The sequence below is a fragment of the Chionomys nivalis genome, chromosome 12, assembly GCF_950005125.1.
Source record: "Chionomys nivalis chromosome 12, mChiNiv1.1, whole genome shotgun sequence".
In the NCBI taxonomy this organism is placed as follows: Eukaryota; Metazoa; Chordata; class Mammalia; order Rodentia; family Cricetidae; genus Chionomys; species Chionomys nivalis.
Window position 1 is genome coordinate 3,903,420 of NC_080097.1, and position 21,795 is coordinate 3,925,214.

General features: G+C 47.5%; 1 protein-coding gene across 8 annotated transcripts in view; it reads right to left on the reverse strand.

The window, feature by feature from the left end:
• Mbnl2 (muscleblind like splicing regulator 2) overlaps positions 1 to 21,461 on the reverse strand; it is a 152,756-nt gene extending 131,295 nt beyond the window's left edge. For 2 of the 8 annotated variants that reach the window (XM_057786217.1, XM_057786213.1), the window contains exon 1: positions 21,229 to 21,460. The gene's annotated coding sequence lies outside the window, so the exon portion shown is untranslated. Of the gene's footprint in view, positions 1 to 21,228 lie in introns of all 8 variants that reach the window. The other 6 variants (XM_057786220.1, XM_057786218.1, XM_057786216.1 and 3 more) reach the window with 4 other exon arrangements.
• Positions 21,462 to 21,795: the final 334 nt, after the last annotated feature.

Sequence of the window (21,795 nt, forward strand, 5' to 3'; positions counted from 1 at the left end):
CTTGATAAGTCCCAGAAGCAAGTAATTAGCAGGCATTTGTTAATTGGAACGGCTGTGCTATTGTGATGCCCCTTCCCCCTTTCTTTGCTTGCTGTCCTTCAGAGCTTCCAAATCTCCTCAGAAAAGGCCAGTCCTTTGATCTGCAGCCCAGAAGAGCCAGGACCACCCACTCTGAGCACTGTCCCCTGTAACCTTGCCCTGTCTCCTTGAGGTTGACCATGCTGTTCTGTGTTCTCCCCAACTGACCTTGAGGCCAAGCATCTCGGGAGCCCAGCACCCTGAATAGTATCTGGCTCCTGCTGGCTGCTCCCCTCAGGATTATCAACCGAGAAGCACCAAATGGCATTTTATAATAAGGACCAAGACTGTTTTTACCCTCCAGGGCAAAGTGAAAGTCACCAACACCAACGGAAACTGCAGTAGAACTTGGGTGCCTTCAAGAAATAGTGTCTTTGAATCGATTTTTCCCTCCTACACACAGTGTCTGCAGATGCCACAGGCCACGGCGGCAAACGGTCCCTTGGAGAGCAGGCGAGGGAACTGGACTGGGTCAGTAACACTGGGCTTCAGCCAAGCTCAGAGTGGAGGTGCAGCCAGCAGGCAAGATGGCGGGCTCTGCACAGAAGGCGCTCAGGATCCTCCGCCTCCCTCCTCTGCTTTCATTTTCCCTCTCTCAGGAACCTCTTTGAGAGGATGATGTCAGTGGAAAATGACTCCACCATGCACGCCCGTTATAGTAGCATCCCTGCAGATCCGAGCTTAACTGTACTGAAACTGTCAATCAAGCAACATAAAGGAGAAAAAAAATAATAAGTCCTTCTCAATCCAAGCTCTTTGAGGACTATTAGGTGTCTCCAAGCCCTACCCTGGGGGCTCCAGAGACCTAGGTAATTCACTTATTATGTGACTGGAACATAAAATCCTCTGTCTCTGCTATACCCCTATATCTTCCAGGACCGAAAATGGCTGGTCTCTGTGGTTCAGAATGAGCGCCAGGCACCACACAGTGCTCCACAAAATCAAATGCTCATGATGAGAACTGCATTTCTATAGATAATAGCAGGTAACGGGAGTGGTGGTGTCGTTATTGTCCATGTAAGAGACCTGAAAGGGAAGCCGCTCTGAGCTAATCATAGGCCTCTTCTCTGATGGTTTGACCCTCGGCAGAGAACCAGGGCCCTTGCGGAGAGGTGGCCCCGTATGACACCTACATGGAAGTGGCTGGTGGACACTGAGGAAATGGATAAAGTCTACAAAGAGAGCAGGATGCTGAAGCCAAGTGCCTGTTCTCCATTATATGCATACAGCCTCGAATACAACAACAACAACAAAAACCCTCAGTAACTGTCCTTGGTGGTCCCAAGATCCAGTCTATAACAGAAGTTTCTAGAAGTCTAGGAATGTGGGTGGAGTTGCTAAAAACCCCACTTATTTCCTTGCAGCCTAGCCCAGGCCGAGGGAGAAACCATCTCTGGTCTTTCCTTGGCAGCTCAGGAAGGCAGCGGAAGTGTGCTGAACCAGGCCATCTCCTCCCCACGGAACTTTATGCGCGCACACAATGGGAACTCATTTCCTCCTATTGGTTTTTGTTCGGGTGGTTTCCTCTGATAGGGATGTGTTCTACTCACTCATTGCTATCTGTTCCAGGTTACTACTCAACGTAAGGCAAGGCCTATCCAATTGCAATCATATCCAGCTCGCCCACTTGGCGTGGCCTCCCCCTCTTTCCTTTATTATGTAAAGCATCATGTGTTAAGGGTCAACACAAATGGAGTTAATGTCAGGTTTCTTCTTTGTCTTTGTGCACAGATATATGAATGTGTGTATGTCTGCATGTGTGTATGTGCATGTATATGTGCATGTGTGTATGTATGTGCATGCGTGTGTGTATGTGTGTGTATGTGCGTATGTGCATGTGTGTATGTGTGTATGTATGTGCATGTGTGTATATATGTGTGTATGTGCATGTGCGTATGTGTGCATGTGCGTATGTGCATGTGTGTATATGCATATGTGCATGTCTGTGCACGTGCATGTGTGTATGTGCATGTGTGTATGTGTGTGCATGTGTGTATGTGCATGTGTATGTGCGTGTGTGTATGTGCATGTGTGTATGTGTATATGTGCATGTGTGTATGTATGTGTGTATGTATGTGTGTATGTGCATGTGTGTGTGTGTATGTGTGCATGTGTATGTGTGTATGTGCATGTAGTGCTCATGCCTTTGGAGGGTGCCATCTTGATTGGCCGCCAGTCAGTTTGTTTTGCTTCCTTTATAGCAACAGGGTATGAAACAAACAGACTTCAATCCACATTCTCCAAAGGGAGGGGCTGAACTTTTTGAAAATGATTCAGGATGTATATGAAGATTTTTCAATCTTTAAATTTATAGATTGGGAAAGTTTTGAAAATTTTCCTTAAGTAAAAGCTGAACCTTAGACTTTGGTTCCCAGGGTATTATATGTTTCCATTTTTACTCCCTTCTCTGTTTCTGAGTTTCTTTTTCACTATTCTGCTCCGGTCTCTCCCTGGATTCCGGACCATGCTCCATTCCTTTGTTTGTGCGTGACCCAAACCGTATGACCCAGAACTCCAGCAAACACTTAACTTGTGAAAGTCTCTGCTGTTGACGGGTTCTCGGTGGAGCCTGGGAGAGAGGCTGTGACACGGGCTCCTCACACAGGCAACTGGGTCACCGCGTCCAGAAGGAAGCAGCCTTGCTTATTCTCTCTCCAGGCAACAAAGCCATTGCCCTTCCTCGGGACTGACCAGAGGGCCAGAATGGACGACAGCTGTCGCAGGAGCCTCTCTTTGCTCCAGAGGCAATCCATCACTCACTCACTCACTCACTCACTCACTCACTCACTCACTCACTCATTTCCGAAGAACTCTGGAGTTGGGCCCTAACATGGTCCAGTCACCACCCGCTTTAACAACCTGAAAGCAGGCTGAGTGGAGACAATTAGTTTTATCTGTGCCAAAACAGCTCAAGGCACGGCCTGCTGTGGAGCTGGCTCATGTGCTCCATTTTCACACAGGCAGATAGGAGAGACTTCCCAAATGTAGGCCCTTCTGTCTTCAAAAGCAACGGTGTTTCAACTCTATTAGAAACAGGATGACCCCTTTAGTCTGAGATGACATGTACTGGGGTCTCACCATCTCTACCAAATGTAAACATTCCCCAAAGCCGAGATAAAATTCTTCTGCGGCAATAAGGTCTTCTGCATTTTGCTGAAAGAACAATGCGGTCTTTATGAGGGCTAACAAGAACTGATGAATTTGCAGAAATCCTAGGTTGAAGTTGCTGATCTTTCTAGAACCCTTAGAGGGCTGCGGTCATGCACTCACCCCAGAAAATATATGTGAACTATCACGCACTTAATGATTGTTTAATCTGTGTACCCCTTTATATAGGTGATTCCATTCAATCCTGTTCCTCAGAAAAGCAGACAACAGACACCATCTGAAGGATGAGGAAGCGTAAGTTCAAATAGCGCTGCCTGAAATTGTGCATCTGCTCTACAGAGAGACCAGAGTTTGAGTGCAGGGTTTGAGTGGCCCACAAGGCTGTGCCCGGAGGTCTGTGAATAATTTCCATTTAAATCATTGGATTCTTCTAATAAATGTAGATTCCTGGGCCCCACCCCAGACATCCCAAGTCAGAATCTTGGGGAACAGGCCAAGAAATCTGATTTTTTTTTTTAAAACCAAGCTTCCAAAGAGTTTGGGCAGTCAACAAAACCAGTTTTTGGAGCAGTGTGATGAGTTTTTGAATGGGGATGGCAAGAAAGCAGGTTTTCCTCTTCCTGGAGTCCCAGCTGGGTAAAGTCATGGAGCACAGATACATGGTCCAGTCACACTGTTTCAAGTCTCATCCTGGCCTTGACCTTGGAGGCCTGTCTTTTACTTGGTTTTTAACTGGCCAGGCTCTCAAGGGTGAAAGAACAGGACAGTCCCTTTTGTGAGATGCACTGTCCGTCTTCCTCAGAGGAACACAAGCAGAAGTGGCACTTCTTTTTTTTTTTTTTTTTTTTTTTTTGGTTTTTCGAGACAGGGTTTCTCTGTGGTTTTGGAGTCTGTCCCGGAACTAGCTCTTGTAGACCAGGCTGGTCTCGAACTCACAGAGATCCGCCTGCCTCTGCCTCCCGAGTGCTGGGATTAAAGGCGTGCGCCACCACTGCGTCACTTCTGTGGCAATTAAGCAACTAAAACTCGCTTTGTAAAAACTAAGGCCACTCCAGACAACTCCTAGCTCAGCATTTTAGTCCTCGCCTCTCTCTGACCATTTCCTCCACCTGCCAACATTCTTCTGTGACGTCTGAATGAACAGAGAAAATAATAAAGATCCCTGGTTGAAGATACAGGGGCTCAGATGGCATGTCTTCAGTGTTCCGAAGCTCTGCTCTACACAACTGTGTGCACTCCAGGGTGAAATGTATTCAGTTTACATTGCAATGGAAAGTCCCGCCTCTGTTTGCGTGAGTGGTGAAGCATGAGTCTGACTCACAGCTAATCCTCATCTAAAGAAAAGCCTGTCTCAACAATAAAACACTTCATTCATTCCACGTATTCAGAGAACATTTATTGAGTACGTACTAATGACCAGATACCGGCTTATGCACACAACACAATACATGAGGATTCCTACAAAAGATAGTGTAGTCCAAACGAATGATAGTCTACCGTGATAGATTACGGCAAGTAAGGGAACAGAGCTAGGCTCTAGAGTCGTCCTTTGCTAAAGCTCAGGGAGCAAGCAAAAATCCAGGAAAAATAACAAAAGAACGACAACTGTCCAGCTGCACTGCACTTTTGACAACAGCAGCGTTGTTGCGATGTAGCTAAGCCTGTAAGTGATACAGAGTTCGTCTTTAATTAGTAATGGGAGCCAGTGCAGTCTGCTGGCCTCTCCCCAATACACTCACTCTAATGAGCGTGATTCATTTCCGACAAAGCCCTGGAAGCTTCCTGGGGAAGCATTTAAACCTCAGTTTACCACCTGCCACAAGATTTTTTTTGTTTTGTTTTTTGTTTTTTGTTTTTGTTTTTTTGAGACAGGGTTTCTCTGTGGTTTTGGAGCCTGTCCTGGAACTAGCTCTTGTAGACCAGGCTGGTCTCGAACTCACAGAGATCCGCCTGCCTCTGCCTCCCGAGTGCTGGGATTAAAGGCGTGCGCCACCACCGCCCGGCCTGCCACAAGATTTATCTGATTCTTTTCACCTATCCTACCATGGAAGACTCAAACCCATTCCTATAACTGTGGCTTCAGGCAATCCATCCCCAGAAGGTGCGTCTGGCTCAAAGGTGTACCTAACAACCCAGCACCCCTTCCTACATGCCCCACCAACCAATATTAACCCTGTTTCCCCTGGCCTGTTATGGTGGTTTGAAAGAAAATGGCCCCCAAGTGGAGTGGCACTATTAGGAGGTGTGGCCTGTTGGAGGAAGTGTGTCACTGTAGGGGCGGGCTTGGATGTCTCTTTTGCTCCAGCTTCCTTCAACTGTAAAGTGATTTCTCATTCCCTGCAAGCTAAGATATAGCCAGCACCAAGTCTGCCTGCACACAGCCATGCTCCCCATCTTGATAATGATGAACTGAACTTCTGAGGATGTCAGTGAGCCACCACGATGAATGTTTTCTTTATAAGAGCTGCCTTGGTCATGGTGTTTCTTCACAGCAATAAAACCCTAACTAAGACATCTGCTCACTGCATCTCTTTTGATAGCCATGACATCACACACTTGACAACAGTCTTACATTGCACACTTGCGGTTCCTTGGAGTTCACGGTCCCACTCAATATCCTCCCTAAAGTGTTCCCGAAGGTCAGGCATGTCTTCCTAATGCCCACATGCCAGGGTTACACGCCCAGTTCCTATCTTTCTTAAACTTCCAGATCCGGCATTGTTTCTCACTCTTACTTGGTTACGTAAAACCTTAATGTAGGACAGATCCAATGGCACATACAGAGGGCATGCTGCCCACACACGGTGCCAAACTGCCCTCTTTGAAACGCCATCCACCTTGGGTGTGCATGTATGCAGAGTACCTAGGGCGCCCCTTCAACAGGTATCCTCCACAGCTGTGCCACCAACTCTTTTTTAGGTTACTTGTGTCCTCAGCAAAGTCCTGCTTTAATCTCAAATAACCACCTTCTGTGTATAAATACCAAACTCACCACACCCTGCACCCCACAATTCCCAGGACAGCTAGGACTCCAGCCTGCCACATGTTCTTGTCATCCATGCCACCCGGTATTTTCAGAGTCCCGGTTGGTATCTCTAGGTCCTCTCCAACCTCCATAATCCCTAGCCAAGCTCTTACTGCATTGCTCTGGAACAGCCCATCACCTCCTGCTTTATGCTCTCTGACACTATTGCAGCTCCTGGAGCCTCAAGGACATCTAAAGGTAAGACGACAGTTGGTGCCCACCATCGACTTCCACCACGATTGAGATGGTCTCTTTGTCATTCATGGCCCTGCATGCCCGACTGGCTCTGTTGTCCCCACCTCCCGTCATGCCACAGGAGGACAGGGGTTACAGACCTGTGTTGCCGCACCTGCTTTAAGTCCATCCTGGAACTGAACTCAAGCTGGTTGAACAGTGAGTATTTCACCCACTGAACCATTTCCTTGACCTCATCATCCTGATTTCTGCAAAGGAACTAAACAGCGTTGCAAGTGACTTGGTCACTGCCATGCTTCCTACAGGAGCCAGGACTTGAGTCTGCATGGAGGGTCTGCGAACTAGAGAGTCTGCTGCCCTAAACCACTTTATTTATTTTGTGTGTGTGTGTGCATATATGTTTATATGTATATACGTTGCTGTGTGTAAAGAATCACACAAATATGAACACTGGAGGCCAAACTCAGGCACTGCACATTGTCTTATGGACACAGGGTCTCTCACTGACCTGGAACTCACCAAGTAGGCTACAATGTCTAGAAGACAGGGATGTCTCTGCTTCTCCAGCGCTGGGATTACAAACATGTCTTCGTGCAGAACTGTGTTTTACATACGTTCTGAGACTCCCTGAAGGAATTAGAATTCCTACTGACTCATACTAAGCCACTTGCTGGTCCTAGCTTTTTACTTTTAGATCTCTCTCCACTAAATGAAGCAAGAGGAACTGAGGGCCACACTGTAAAGGGTAAACCGCGATGATTTGAGGTACTCTGCTCTTTCTTCTTTCTCCTAATTTTAGAATCCAGGTAGAAAAAAAATCCTGGAAGCTAAATTTTCATGTGTTTGAATAAACAAAAATGGAGGAAGGGAGATACTTTATAGAAAATGAAAGGGGCAATGATAATAACTATTATTACTGCTGTCCTTATCATTATTAAAGATGTATTTCTTTCTCAACTTGAAATATTAATGTCCTCAGGGCCTGGGGTCACATGTCCAGTTGAGTGACATGGCCTTTTCCAATTCTGGGCTCTCATGAGATCACGGATACTGTCAGTCAGATCCGGAAGGACCCAGAGTATAAGAAGAGACATGGCTGGGGCGGCAGGAGAGGCCAGAGGGGAGTAGACGCAGCCATGTGCCTTCTGCAGAAGCCCTCTCAGTGTAGTGTGTTATCACAGCACACAGAAGCCAGCTACCATCTTTAATCTTCTTATTAAAGACAGAAGTGGCCTCAAATTCTAAGTGTCCAACCCACTCAATTTTTACATCACAAAGCAAACATTATCTATGTAACATGCACCCAAATTAAGAAATCAGATATGGACAGGGTCCCAGCAAGCACCTCAGGGTCCTCCTGGTCCTATTTATTCCCCAAGGGTGACTTATTCCTTTGGTCCCGCTGGCTGGCTACATTTTCAGTAAAGCTGGAGCCACTGCAGAGGAGAGAGCTCTTGCAGGAACCTGTTCTGGCAGCAACTGCCATTTCAAAGCAGGAGGGGGGATGTGTGTGAGGGAGTAATTTTGTGTGTAGGAGAAAAGTGCTTCTAATTTTCAGTCCTGAGAATGTGAGGGAAGAAGGAGAACGTGAGGGAGGGAAAGGACTCAGCCAAAGCCTTCCCGGCTCCTCTTCCAGCACAGGTTACACCCTCATGACCTGCACGTGTGTGTGCATAGGTGAACAGGAATTAGCCAACGGTCGCATGTTCCCCAGAAGACTGCTATTGTATGGAACATATGGGTTTTTATCTCCTGCTTTGAACCAGTGAGGAAAGTGGAATGTCACAGAACTAAGTCCAAGGTTTTCTGAGTTCTGCAAGACTGTAATAGGAAGCTCACTGGTGGTCCTCACCTCCACAACTCTGGCAACCAGGGAAGGAAGGGCCAAATGGGTTCACGGGCTGTGATGCGCTAAGTCTCTCAGAAGAGCTGCACTCTACTCTCCTGACCAAGTGTGCAGGCCACACTGCCATTTTTCTTGCCTTCTAATTCATCAAAATAGGAGGTGCAGTTGAGAACAGTAAACAAGTCTGCAGCCACAGAGCCACTGACTGGGGAGTTTCGATACCTCCTGGAGAGGAGTGAAACAGCCAGGCTTCTATAGTGTCCTGAATGGTGACATTTTCCAACTCTGCACACAGAGCTCTCCCAGGCCAGTATTTCTACAACCATCAGCCCCTCAATTACTTTTCCTCATCAATGATTTAATCTGGTCTGGGTTGTATAATATACATTCTAGCCTGAGGTGGGGATCGTTGCTATTTAGTGGTCAGTGAGAAAATTAGCAATTTTCATTGAAAAGGTAAAATTTCAGTATGGCAGAGTGTGGGCAGGGTTGCAGTTGGCAGTTGGGGGAGGGGGAGGGGGAGGGAAGGGGAGGAGACAGAGGCCAAGGAGAGGGAGCAAGAGCAGCAGAGAGGGAAAGGCAGGGGAGAAAAAAAGAGGGCCCCAGTGTGTGGTAGAAGAGCAGCTTAGTGATCTTTAGGTTAAACATCAACCCGAGGGTTTTCTGAGCAGGAATCTGCCTCAAAGCAGGCCGGGGAGGCCTGCAGCATGCCCTGGTTTTCTAGACATTAACACCTGGTCCGGAGCAGGGAGCCAGCTGGGCACTTTCCTCCTTCCTTCACCCTGGGTCCTCTGAGCAGGCCCAAGGTAGCTGAAGGAGAGAGCTAGAAACCCATCATGTCCTTGTTCCTCCTGCTTCAGGGAGGGAGGGAAGGTGGGCACCGCCCGCTGCTGACTGGAGCTGAGATTAATTAGTTCCGTTGGTGACCTTGGCGACTACGGACGGGACTGTAGGTCTTTGGATGTATGAGGAAGAGGGCCACCCCTCAGGACTGGGCACTACTGCAGATACGATGGCTGTGAGGGTGGAGTGGAGGGAGAAGTGGAAGCTGCAAAGCAAGGCGACCTAAATTCTGCATGCACGCCATCTTTGAAAAGTAGCTCGGTGGGTTCTTCCCGCCGCGTGACTCGGTATCTTTCTCGCTGCGTGTGTACCGTCTACGTCTTTGCCTGCTGGTTCCAGCTACCAGTTTTAGACCAATGTCCAGCATGCTAGCAGATGTTTCCAGAGGCAACAGCAGCCTATTATTGCGGTAGATGACGATAATTTAAAGTACTGTGGAACGCCCATCTGCTTTTCTCGTTGTGTTTGGACCTGCTCAAAACCCTTTCCCTCTCTGCTGGTTCAATATCCCACAGGGATCAACTGTGGGCTAAAACTGCCAGAACAGTGTGGTGTGTGTCCCAGGCTGCATAAATGAAAGTATTATATCCTGAATAAGGGCGGTGCCGTAATGACCCTAGCTGAAGCTTACAGCCTCTAGTATGCAAAGGACTGGCCCTCTGTGGAGACTTGTGGCCTGCTTATGAAGAATTCCGAGAGCTGAGACAGGGTGAGCATTGACCGTGATGGGAGCCAGACTTCCATTTCAGCACAGGGAAGAATTTTCTAAGCAAACATTGTGGTTTATGTGCATCTGGGATTGCGCTGGTCTACTCTGGCTGGAGTCGTTAGAAACTGGGGTCGTGCTGGTCTACACTGGCTGCAGTCCTTAGAATCTGCTTGTTAGAGCTCTGGGAGAGTCTGGATATGATATGACCTCACTTTCCCACTGGAAGCTTCCTTCTGATTTTCACCCAATGGTAGGGAAAGTGCAGTCCCATTCTAACGTGTCTACCCAAGCCATCTCCCATCCCGGTGCCTGAGTGCCCAGAGCAGGCTGGCAGCAGCTGCAGCACAACCCGTGGGAAGTAAGGAGTTAAAAAAAGAGCAAAGCTGTCCAATGGCCCCAGCCGCTCCAGAGGCAGCAGGTCCCTTTGATCCTGCCTCTTAATTGCAGCTTAGCTGCACCAGGGAACTTTAAAGAAAAGAAACAGGGAGACTTGAGAGATAGGGCTTGTTTTGTTTCCTGAGGGGATGGTCTTTGTTGTGGCTGCCAAGAAGCTGGTACTCCAGAGCTCCTGATGGGTTTCCTAAACAGGAATGCAGTCTCCCATCCGAGCATCAGAGCTGAAGAGATACCTAGGAAGACTGAACCTATGGAGGCCACTTGGTAGGGATGCTAGGAGCAGACTTGAGCAGGAGACTGAGCAGAAAAAGGGAGCCATAACTTAGCATAGCAACAGGCGGAGCAGACCACAGACATCCCACATCCCAGAGCAGCTATGCAGGAGCAGTGAACATCCTTAGAGGAGGAAGGAACTTCCGGCAGGAAACACACTGCACAAGGAGGGAAACCGAAGACGAAAAGTGTTCCTCGACAGGTGGCAAAGGCAGATGATCCTCGCTGCTAGGAAGGCTGGGACAGAAAGATTACAAACTCGAGACCAGATTGGACATTTAAAAGAGAAAGAACAGGATGGAGCCCAAAGGGTTTGCCTAATGTGAGAAAGACCCTGGGTTCTATCCCATGAGCACAAAACATGTTTCTAGGAATTCTCCCAATTAGCAATGTCAAAACAGCACAAAACTCCTCAGATTTGAATACCCCCCCCCTCTCTCTCTCTCTCTCTCTCTCACACACACACACACACACACACACACACACGAGCGCACATGCACCACAGAAAAGTAACAAAAGGCCAGCTAATTCTCAACTAATAATGAAGATAATTCCCTGGCCCTGACCTGGTACTACACCAAGTTTCTTTGTGAAAAATGTCCCCTGGCTGAAAAATGACTTCCTGTCTGCAGAATATACCAGCAAAGGCTTTTGTCTGCTCTGTTTAGCTCCACGGGGAGTAGGTGTGCCATGGCCCTTTTCCTAAGCAAGGCCCCATTTTGCAATCCCCAAGGAGGCATTCTTGCCTGAAGCGCTGAAGGCTGCCAAGGTGTGTCTCACCTTTGTTCTGCCCCGGATTAGCTTGTGACTTTGGCAGATAACTCTCTCCCCATGCCTCCCTTCCTTCGTAAAACATTTTAATGGAAGGAGCGGGCGGACGCAGCTCTCAACCGAAGCTGGCTATACAGTAGGCACTCAATAAGCTCGATACACATTTGCTCTGTTTCATTCTTAAAAGGTTATTGGTCAATTAAAACACACGCCCCACCCCCACCCATCTGTGTGTGGACCAAACAGGCCATCCAGCAGGAAAGACTTTCCCTAAATCGGTGTAGCTTCGTTCCTGTTGGCAGGAGAGGAAGAGCCTTGCTAGAGACTGAGAACCAGGATGCACCGCAGAGGAAGATGGATTGACAGGAACACGAGGTATGAACATAACAAGATATAAGAGCTCTACTCAGGCCTGGACTTTTCCCTGTGTGCTCTAAGGATGTCTTCATTTATGACCTGGAGCATAAATGTGGCGTATAACTCGCCACGCTGAAGGCATACAGCCGGTCCTATTTACTCACCACACCCTTTGGAGAGCATGGGGAGAGAAAAAGTGCCTCATCTCAAGGGACTTGGAGACTGACAGTTCCCCAAACTCATTTCCTGGGTATTTAAGGTCTGATGAGGTGAACACATTTTGGCCTTTAAATCCACCCACCACCTAGAAAAAAAAAACGTGGGGGTTATTCATGGCTGATTTCTAAAACATGTTTCTTAGGGAAAAAGAAATTAAGATCTCTGAAGCAGATACATAGACTCAGAGGCCTTGCCGAGGGGCAGTGATCAAATGTCTTGTACAAGTTGTGAGTATGTGTCCACCGTGACCACAGACATCTTAGGCATGGGAGATGTCCACATCTTACACAGTCACAGATGCTTGCTGTGCTGTCATCCCTGCCTTCATCTTTTCAGCCCTAGCTGAGGAGTGATCCGATCTCCAAGCGAGACTCAGCATCTTGCAGAAGCTGCCTGGGCTAATGGGTGCTGGCCTCTACCCTACATGGGCTCTTCAGGCGAGCTATCCCAGACCCATCAACCACTGGCACGTAGATTTCTGCAGGCTGCCATAGTGCTGCAGATGTTCCCGGTGAGTAGGATGAGTGGTACCATCATCTCCATCCTCTGGGAGCTTGTTAGAAAGGCAGAGGATGAGCCCCACCCCACCCCCACCCACCAGACCTACTGAATCGGAATCTGTGTTCTTAATAAGATCCCCAGGTGACCTTCAGGCACAGAAAAGCTGTTCTGTTCAGTCCTTGGAGGTATCTGGCAAAAGGGTACCAACCACGCCAAACACTTTCTCATCCTGAGAATTTGTTTCTAGGCAGTCCTTACAGCTGGGTTCAAGAGAGACCTGCCAGACCCAGGAAAAACAAGACACGCAGTGTCTAGTGACACCACACTTTGGAGTCACCATCCTAAATAGTGATATCCTAAAAATACGTATTTTAAAAGGCAGACGCAAAAGTCTTGATAATTTTGTTTTTAAATGTTCCACCTCTGAAAACCTATACACATGAAAGATGCAGCCGTGAAAGAAACATGTTCTCTTACACACGCACTGTTCTGTGGCTTTGAACATGACTGAGAACAAATGTTTGCCTCCAAGAGGATCACTGCCAGAGACTCTTGCTCAAGAGGGTAAAATACATGTAGGAGGCTGCGATCATTAATTTTGATTGTCAACTGGTTGGAATTTAGAATTACCATGGCAACAAACCTCTGGGCATGTCTGTGAAGGAGTTTTGAGATTGGGTGCAGTGAGATGAGAAGAACCACCCTAAAAGTGGACGGCACCATTCCAAGGACTGGGGGGATCCTCCAATTTTCTTTCCATTCCTGACTGTGGATATAATGCAGCCAGCTCCCTCAGGCCCTCCTGCTACCCTGGCTTCCCTGTCCTGATGGACCTACCCTCAAACCGTAAGCCAAAATAAACTTTCTTTCCGACAAGTGCTTCCATTCCGTATTCTGCCCAGCAACAAGAAAAGTAAACAAATGAGTCCCGTGGATTCATGGAGATTAGGATATGGTCATCAAGGGTTTTGCTTACTTATTTTTATTATTATTATTTTGTTCTTTTGTGTGTATTTAGTTTCCTGATTCTTTGTTGGCTCCTAGTTTCTTCTGGGCCACCTACTACTTTGTCAAGGCTCACCATTGGTCCACTGCCTGCTTCTCTTTATATCCCGCTTTCCGCGTGGGAGTGAAGTATCCATGACGTCAACTTTAGTTTCAAGGCAGCTGTCTCGGGCTTAGAAATTGGTAGCCTGGGGCCTGGGCAGTGCTCCATCCCCTCCCCTCTTTGTCTTTATCTATACGACAACTCCACAGATACATCCCATAGATGCCATTGTTGACGACAAGTACCACATGGAGAGCTTGCGCTCACCATCTCTCCACCCCACTCCACTGGCTGGCCTCTGTCTCTCTCCATCCATCTTGCAGTATGGCACGATCAGTATCTCTTTAGGGCAGAAGCTGTAATGTATCTCTGGCTCTTCTGAGCTCGGGCCAGCTTCTCTTACTGTCCTGTTATGATGTCTTTCAGTTCCTCTCCTCCACTCTTATTCACCTCCTTTCTACATTATGCCTGGAATATTGTAAAATTTTTGTCCCGAGGCATCACTCATGACAATAGTCTAACCTCTAGCCCTATTTTCAAGTCCCAATAGAATCTTTAGATAGTATCATGTGCATATCATAGGCTAAACAAATTCAACTCTGCTGTGTGGCTTTTCAGCCCTACCCTACTGATTCCAACTGCCCCGTGCAGCCTGATTGCTCACTACCCCAAAACACAGACTCCTTATTCTGCAAAGTCAATCTCCTCATGGTCTCTGACCCTCACCACTGTTCCTCCTCCCTGAGTTTTTGGCCCCTGAACTCCCCCTGCTTTTTTGATAACACACTCCTATTATAAAATATGTCTTTATGTCTTTAGGTCAGAAACAACCATCGTAATAGTAGCTCCTCAATAACAATGCCAATATGATCTATACATCACCAAATACACATAAAAACTGACAGTTTAAAGTAATACACTAAATAATATATAAGCTGTACTCGCCCCTTACCAATAAAGAATTTTTTTTTTTTTTTTTGGTTTTTCGAGACAGGGTTTCTCTGTGGCTTTGGAGCCTGTCCTGGAACTAGCTCTGTAGACCAGGCTGGCCTCGAACTCACAGAGATCCGCCTGCCTCTGCCTCCCGAGTGCTGGGATTAAAGGCGTGCGCCACCATCGCCCGGCCCAATAAAGAATCTTATCCTTGGCCTGGGGTATAGACTTTCCACATTAGAAAGGCTGATGTAGACAAAAATGCTGGCATTTAGAGCCAAGAAAGGGATCCTTCCTCCATGAAGCCCTGTCTACCTTCCGACCCAAACAGAGCTCTTCTTTCCCAAATTCTCAGAACGTTAAAACTGTACGCGCTAAATCACCTTATCATATGCACTTCCCCGGTACTTTTAGTTTGATTAATTCCACTTAGGATGTCAGAAATTTATAGATTTTTTAAAAAGATAATTCAATCTCTTAATTAAAAACATTACTGTCCTCTCCAAATTGTTAGGGTTGGGCTCTACTCAACTGTGTACATACATTATATGAAAGCTTCGAGTTAGAGCACAGTGTGATTCACTTGGCTCATTCTTAGGCATAAATTTCCATTGGTGCAAAGACTAACTTTTCCACTTTGGGGCTACTAAAGCTTATAGTATATTATTTACCCCCACTCAAATCCAGTTTTCATTTCACTTGTTAAACAGGAAGTGGGAGCTGTACTCACTGGAGGAAATAATAAACATGAAATCTGAAATAGCATATACCCATAAGACATCGCCGTAACTACTACACTCAGAATTTACCAGAGTGGAGACTAAGTACATCTGAAATTCCTAAAACAATTTCTCATTCGACCTTAAGACTTCAGCTCTAAGTTATTTACTTTCATCTGTCTGTTACGTATTCAGTTGAAAGTCTACAGTTCTGGTTACCTATAGGACTTGGGAGTCTCCGAGGCCTTAGTTTAAGTCGTAGGCAGGCCAGGCATTGCCATGGTGTGGCTGTCACCCAGTCTTCAGAGTTCTTCCCTTCTGTCAGCAAACTGGGAGCTCTGGTTATCAGGTGGGGCCCTGGCAATCTTCTGAAGCTCCCATTGCAGAAGATATGTGTAAGGCATCTTGCTTGTACAGAATGTCCCCATCTTTCTACCACTTTAAGAGACGGGGTGAGAAGATCTCAGAGGTACAGAAGGCTGGAAGGTTGCTGTCATGGTGGTGTTTGGTTAGTCCTTGGCCTGCAGGACATTTACAACTATCCATGGATCGTGCGTTCCAGAAGCATCTCACTGCAGTGGGACTGGGGATGGGTCAGCCTTGGCTGTATCTTAAAGCTACCTCTCCGGGGCCTTACCTTTAGGCTGTCTAGGTCTAATACGGCTTTAAGAAAGTACTAGGTTGCCCAGCGGTGGTGGCACACGCCTTTAATCCCAGCACTCGGGAGGCAGAGGCAGGCGAATCTCTGTGAGTTCGAGACCAGCCTGGTCTACAAGAGCTAGTTCCAGGACAGGCTCCAAAACCACAGAGAAACCCTGTCTCGAAAAAACCAAAAAAAAAGTACTAGGTGGGGACATGAATCTAATGTCCTCACATCTAGTACCTGGGACATTTAAGAGTTCTCTTTTTTTTTAAATTTTTTTATTGAGCTCTATATTTTTCTCTGCTCCCCTCCCTGCCTCTCCCCTTAAGAGCTCTTCTTGTGCTTACAAAACCCGAGTCAATCAACCTCAGGGAGTAGGAGAGAGTATAAAAGAGTATACACACACACACACACACACACACACACACACACACGCACACATTCAAGCACTCACACACACGCACACACGCAAGCACACACACACACACTGAGGCTGGCCTAGAACTCCCTATGTAACAATGCAAGTCTCTGAACATCCGATCCTCCTTCCTACAGCTCTTGAGTGATAGGATTACATATAGACTCCACTCTGCCTGGTTTTCTGTGGTACTAGGTGAGAACTGACCCCAGGCTTCAAGGATGCCAGGCAAGCATTCTACTAACTCCTGAAAAATCTAAGAGTTTAAATCTAGTAATAACTCATTTCTTGGAGTTCCACCCAGACAGCCTTAACCTAGGCTCCTACTTTAACCACCCCCCTCTCCCCCCCCGGTTTGGGCTATTAATGGAGATAACGCCAGCCAGAGTCCATGTCAAATGCAAGGAGCCCCACATCTGCTGTTCTTTGGAGCTGTGGTTTGCTCTTATCTTGTTCGTCAGGGTCTTCTTCTCTAGCATTGTGCATGGCAGATAGCTCAGGAAAGAAGCTCACGATGTCACAGGGCATCTCCCAGTGTCTCCTCTTTCCACTAAGGTGACTTCCACCCAACAGCCAGCTTGCCATAGATGCCCCTAACCTGGGCCCAGCTCCTTTATCACTGGAAACACTGGGCTGATTTGGGGTGGTGGTGGGGACTTTCAAAAGAGAGGCTGAATTTTGAACCTTCTCTCTCAGTTCTATGCTAACTACATCCTCACACAGTTTGTCTTTGTCCAAAGAAAGGATGTTCAGGGGCAAAATCCCCCAAACCACCACCATCAAAACAACTTAAAGAGGGGGAAATCAACTAAAGCTAAACAAAACCCCTGCATTTACGAAAGAATGTGGGGAAGCAGAACCCCCCGGGGCAGCATCAGGTTTCCTCATAATTGCATCATGGGCTGTCGAGGGGCAGGCAGCAGCTCAGAAGTGGGAGAGGGTCTAAGATTTCCTTTTGTTCTGGCTGGCATTTAAGGCTTTATCAGCCAAGTGCCCATGGTCCCTTGCCACTGCAGGCTGAAGCTCTGGTTGCTGAGACTCCGAGAGCTCTCAACAGCCATGTGTTCTGGATATCCCAAGCACCCTGACACCACGGCCCGTCTCTCATCTCTCTTTAGGTTAGCCATACAACACTGACGGTCAGAAATACAGCAGGGGTGAAGGAGAAACAGATGATATCTAAAACTTAATGTTGCTGAGCCTCTAAACACCATGTCTAGAGTAAATCAGTATCTGACGATTAACAATGCTAACTTAATATTAGCCAACAATGATGTTTCAAAGCCTTTGAAATTTGGGTTTTATGGCAGGTGTGTTTGTACTGATACACTAGTGCAGGCACGAGGTAACCTGCGTTCTAACCAAATGCAAGAGCTGCCCGAAGAGTGTTCAACAAATGCTTGTTGACGGACAGATGGAATAGCTGACCCACAAGGCCTCAGACAATGCATTCTTTCTCAAAATACTAAAGTACATTGTTGGGTCCAAGACGTTCTGTCATATTGAGGGGGAGAGTAAGAGAAGGCCAGCTGAAAACCGTCCACCAGCCTGGGGCCTGGGCTCAGCCAAGAATGCCGGGGCCTTACCAAACATACCTGTTTTTACTCAGTGCCTAGTGGAGGCGGGGCCTAGTGATGACGAAGCCCTTAGAGGCCCAGGCCTGAAGCAATAACCTTTGACTCCCCACTGAGACTAAGGCTGCAAGGGACCCTTTACACACATTTTCAAGAGAGAAAACAAAAACTGGTCTGACTGAAATGCTGGAAGAAGCAACAACATCAACAACAGTATACTGTCACTGACAGAGCCCAGATAAAAATTTCTACTTCAACCAAGTTCCCAGCTCCACACAGCAGTGGGCTCATGTACCTGGCTGTCTGAGGGGCTCTTCCAGAAAGGAAGCTTGGGTTCCAGATCCTTGATTTGTTTTCGGAAGCCTCCTCCCTACTCTCCTTACTTAGGGCCTCAGACTGGGCCTCTGTGACTGGAAAAACACTCCTGTTCTCTGTGGGGTCATGACCTTGGGGTTCTTCTGTGCTCACCTGACTGACTTTTGACCTGCAGATCTGTCATGAAGCAGGCTCCTGCCTGTTGCCCACACTCTCACCCCCACCCCACCCCCACCCACCTACTTCCTCTTTGCCAGCTCTCTGTCTGACAAGCCAGTAGTAGCTCTCAAGGACCCAATGGCCTCTCAGGGATAGCTCTCTGAGGAGGTCTGGAGGTATCCAACTATGGTTCCACAGCCACTGCCGTCCCTGTGCCTCCTCTTCAGTGATTAGAGCCCTTCACCCCCTGCATTGTGTCCCCTACCTACTTCTGACTGCTACCATCTTGTTATCCTGGAAAATGTAAACATGTCAGCCTACCTCTCTTCCCACATTTTTTTTCGTGCTGGTAAGAGAATGCAAGAGGAAAGGGAGAGAACACGCATCTCAGGCTGACCCAACGCCTTCTACAGGAGGAATCCGCTGAAGCTCAGTGTCTAAACCCTCTCCTGCCGATTCCTGGTTGAAATCCTGAGCGTCTGCTCTTGGATTTCTATGGCGCTCCCCGAGCGCGGGACTGGCTGGGAGCCATGTGATATTGATTTGTTTTCACCATGGCAACAGCAAATTAAAACAACGAGCAGAGCAAAACCAAAGGCCGGCTCTTGGGCAGAGAGGCTGAACGACCAGTCTTTCACGAGCATCTTTTTCCCCCTTCCACCCAGTTCTCTCCACTTAGTCAAAGTAAAAATAGCACCGACCCCTTCCGGCACGACGGACCACTCTGATGCCCACTGTGGGAAGAGGCCGGCTGGCCCAGCCTCTTCTAAAGCGTCAGACCCGACCCATGGAGAAAAGTCCAACAACCATGCTTGGAAATTTCATTTGTTGGCTTAGCATACACATCTTTGGAAAATGTGTACCAACTTGACAGAGACCGGAGGGTTTTGTATTTGTGGCCTTACATGTCGACACCCCCAAGACATTGCCAACCAGGTGTCCATACTGAGGACTCTTCCCTCTGTACTTCACCCAGCTCCCAGCACAAAGAGACAAACAACTTCTGTTACTGTCGTTTGTACAAGACCACTTTCCTAGGATTCTAGCATAAGACAAAGTGTGATAAGCATTACACGTTCTAGGATGAGAGAGAAACTGAGGTAGGCTTTTGCTCAAGGCCACAGAAGGTGGAGGGAAGGGAGGACAGGACGGCTGGTAGCGGGGACTCCTGGGAACTGCTGTGTCCTCTAACCCAAATTCTTTCTTTTAAAGGCACCTCACGAAATGCTAGCCTTTCCCCTGATCTGTGTAAGCAAGGCTGTCACCAGCGTGCCACCTGTGACACTGGGTTAACAGCACACACCATCATACTTTATTCCCTTTGAGCCATCTGCCCTAGAACATGCTGTTTTTCCTGTGCACGCCGCTGTCAACCACCAGCCAGGCAACCTTGAACTTGGCGGCGTAACCTGGGCCTTAGATGATGGCTCCAGGGGAGCTGGGAATGCCCCCCCTTCCCAAAAGTCCACACAGGTAGCCTTACAGAGCTGCACCATATGAGAGTTCGGCCAGAAAGAAAGTGAAATTCATTCTCTCCCATGGCTTTTCACTAGCCAAGCCAGAAGCCTGCAGAAACCCTGCGCAGACAGGCGGGTCGGAGAAGCCACCCTCTTTGGCCCCAGAAGGGGGATGGATGGGCTGTGGGTTTAAATGGGAAGACATAACTCAAGTCCTGCCAACCGGGAGTGCGAATGTTCCTGGCCTGGACATAGAGAAATATTCCTCTCCACGAGCCGAATAAAAGAACACACAGCAGAAATAGTTGGGGGATGACGTCAGGAGTTGGGCCAGTGTCCTGCACTTCTCCTTGAAAGTAAAGGCACTGGATCTAGAAGAGTCTGCGTGGCATGGCCCTTCTTCCAGTGGACACTGCTGCTCCTCAGAACGGAGAGGAACAGACTTCCCCTTACAGAGACTGTAAAAATGTCTCCTGCTTAATATTTTTGTTCCTCATTGTCACCTAAATATACATATGCCCTCATAGATAGTCTCCCACTTAATCTTTGTCTTTTAAGGGGGAAGTAAGACTTAGAAGAACGTTGGAACATTCCCAGGGGGTGGTGGTTAGGCGAGTTTTTTTTTTTCTCCTCCGCTTCGGTGCTTGCTAACTATTCTAAAAATGTTACACATTTATTGTAAACACATGCTTCCATGGCCTAACAAAAAAGCATGGTTTCCTCATGCCTGGCAGAAATTTCAAACGGAAAAGGGCAGAAAGAATTCTTTAACACAGAGAGCGCCTTCCCTTCTCCTGGGCCAAGTGTGTTAAAAATAAATCTGCTTCAACCTTTCTCCCGGCTGCCGCTGCTTCTCGGCAAGAAAGTTGATCTGGCTGGGCGTAGTGAGAGCCCAGCTTTAAAAGCTAGCCTGCTCTCATTAAATTATTCTGCTGGCTGTGTGTTCTCATTAAAAATGCATACAGATCAGATAATTGCAGTAAGCATTATTAACCCAGCTTTACTTTTGAATATAATGGTCCCACTTTTAAGCTGGAAACAAAGACGGAGGCTGCCAGGAAAAGCAATGTAAACATTGAACTACAGTGTCTAAGACTAGCCAGGAAGCTACCTCTGGCTTGGTGGTTAAAATGTGCTTTTGAAACTCAATTAAAGCCTTTGCCCTGTAGCACCAGGGTGGCCCCCAATTTCTAAGAAACAGACATATTTCTGTTTCATATGTTCAACCGATTATTATTTACCATGATTTTTAAAAAAATTCTTAATTTTAAGAGTGTTTTCAAAGAACAGGATCCATGTAAACTTTATTCTGTAGCTCACTAGAGCAGTAAAAACATTCTCTAAGAAAACAATGGCCTGGATCTCTCATATAATTAAAAAAAATAATATATAAATGGGTCTGTTCTTTAAATAAATAAATAAAACCCTCGGTTTTCTGCCTCACCCCGAACGGGGCGGCGTAGATTCCAGCTTTGCCATCTCTTCTTCTCAAATCCAAATGTTACGTAAAACTCCAGGGTTTCCTGCGAGTATTCCGTTCGAATTGGTGGAATCCGGTCTCCCTGGCTTCCCCAAGCACACACATGGAATGCAGCATACTGCAGCAAACTCTAAACATTAAAAGGGGGGGGGTCCTCCTACCTTGTTTAGCTCTGCTTGTTCTCCCCATGTACAGTAACCCCAAGAGCATCTGGCAGGACCGAGTGGCCGCGACTTCTCCACCGCATCATGAGGAAGAGAGGTCCATGCAAAGAGTTCTCCGTCCGTCCCTGTTTATTGTACTCTGCGAGCCGCCGGCTGTGGCTGGAAAATTTTACCTTCAGATGATGAAGCAAAGACAGTCTAAACTCTGTTGCTGTGAGCTGCAGCCCTTCCTTCCCACAGGCCCCGCCCAGGAGCGGCCAGCCAATCCCTGGCCAGATCGTCAGTCCTCCTGGTCTGAAACTGGTCCTCATAGGATGACTGACACAGCAACACAGCGCTGGCAGGGTCTGAAAACAGTGCGTCCATACTGATGGAAGAGGGATCTCCCTCTCCGAAGAAAGCAGTCACAGCACCGAGACGAAGTGGTACATAATTGGCAGAGCCCGCAGAGGGGTAGCTCAGACAAACACGCTTCAAGACAGCCAGCCCGGAGCTGGGAGTTGCATCGTAAGCACTCCGGGAAACACGAAAACTCCTAAGATGGCCAAGAAATACAGTTGTACC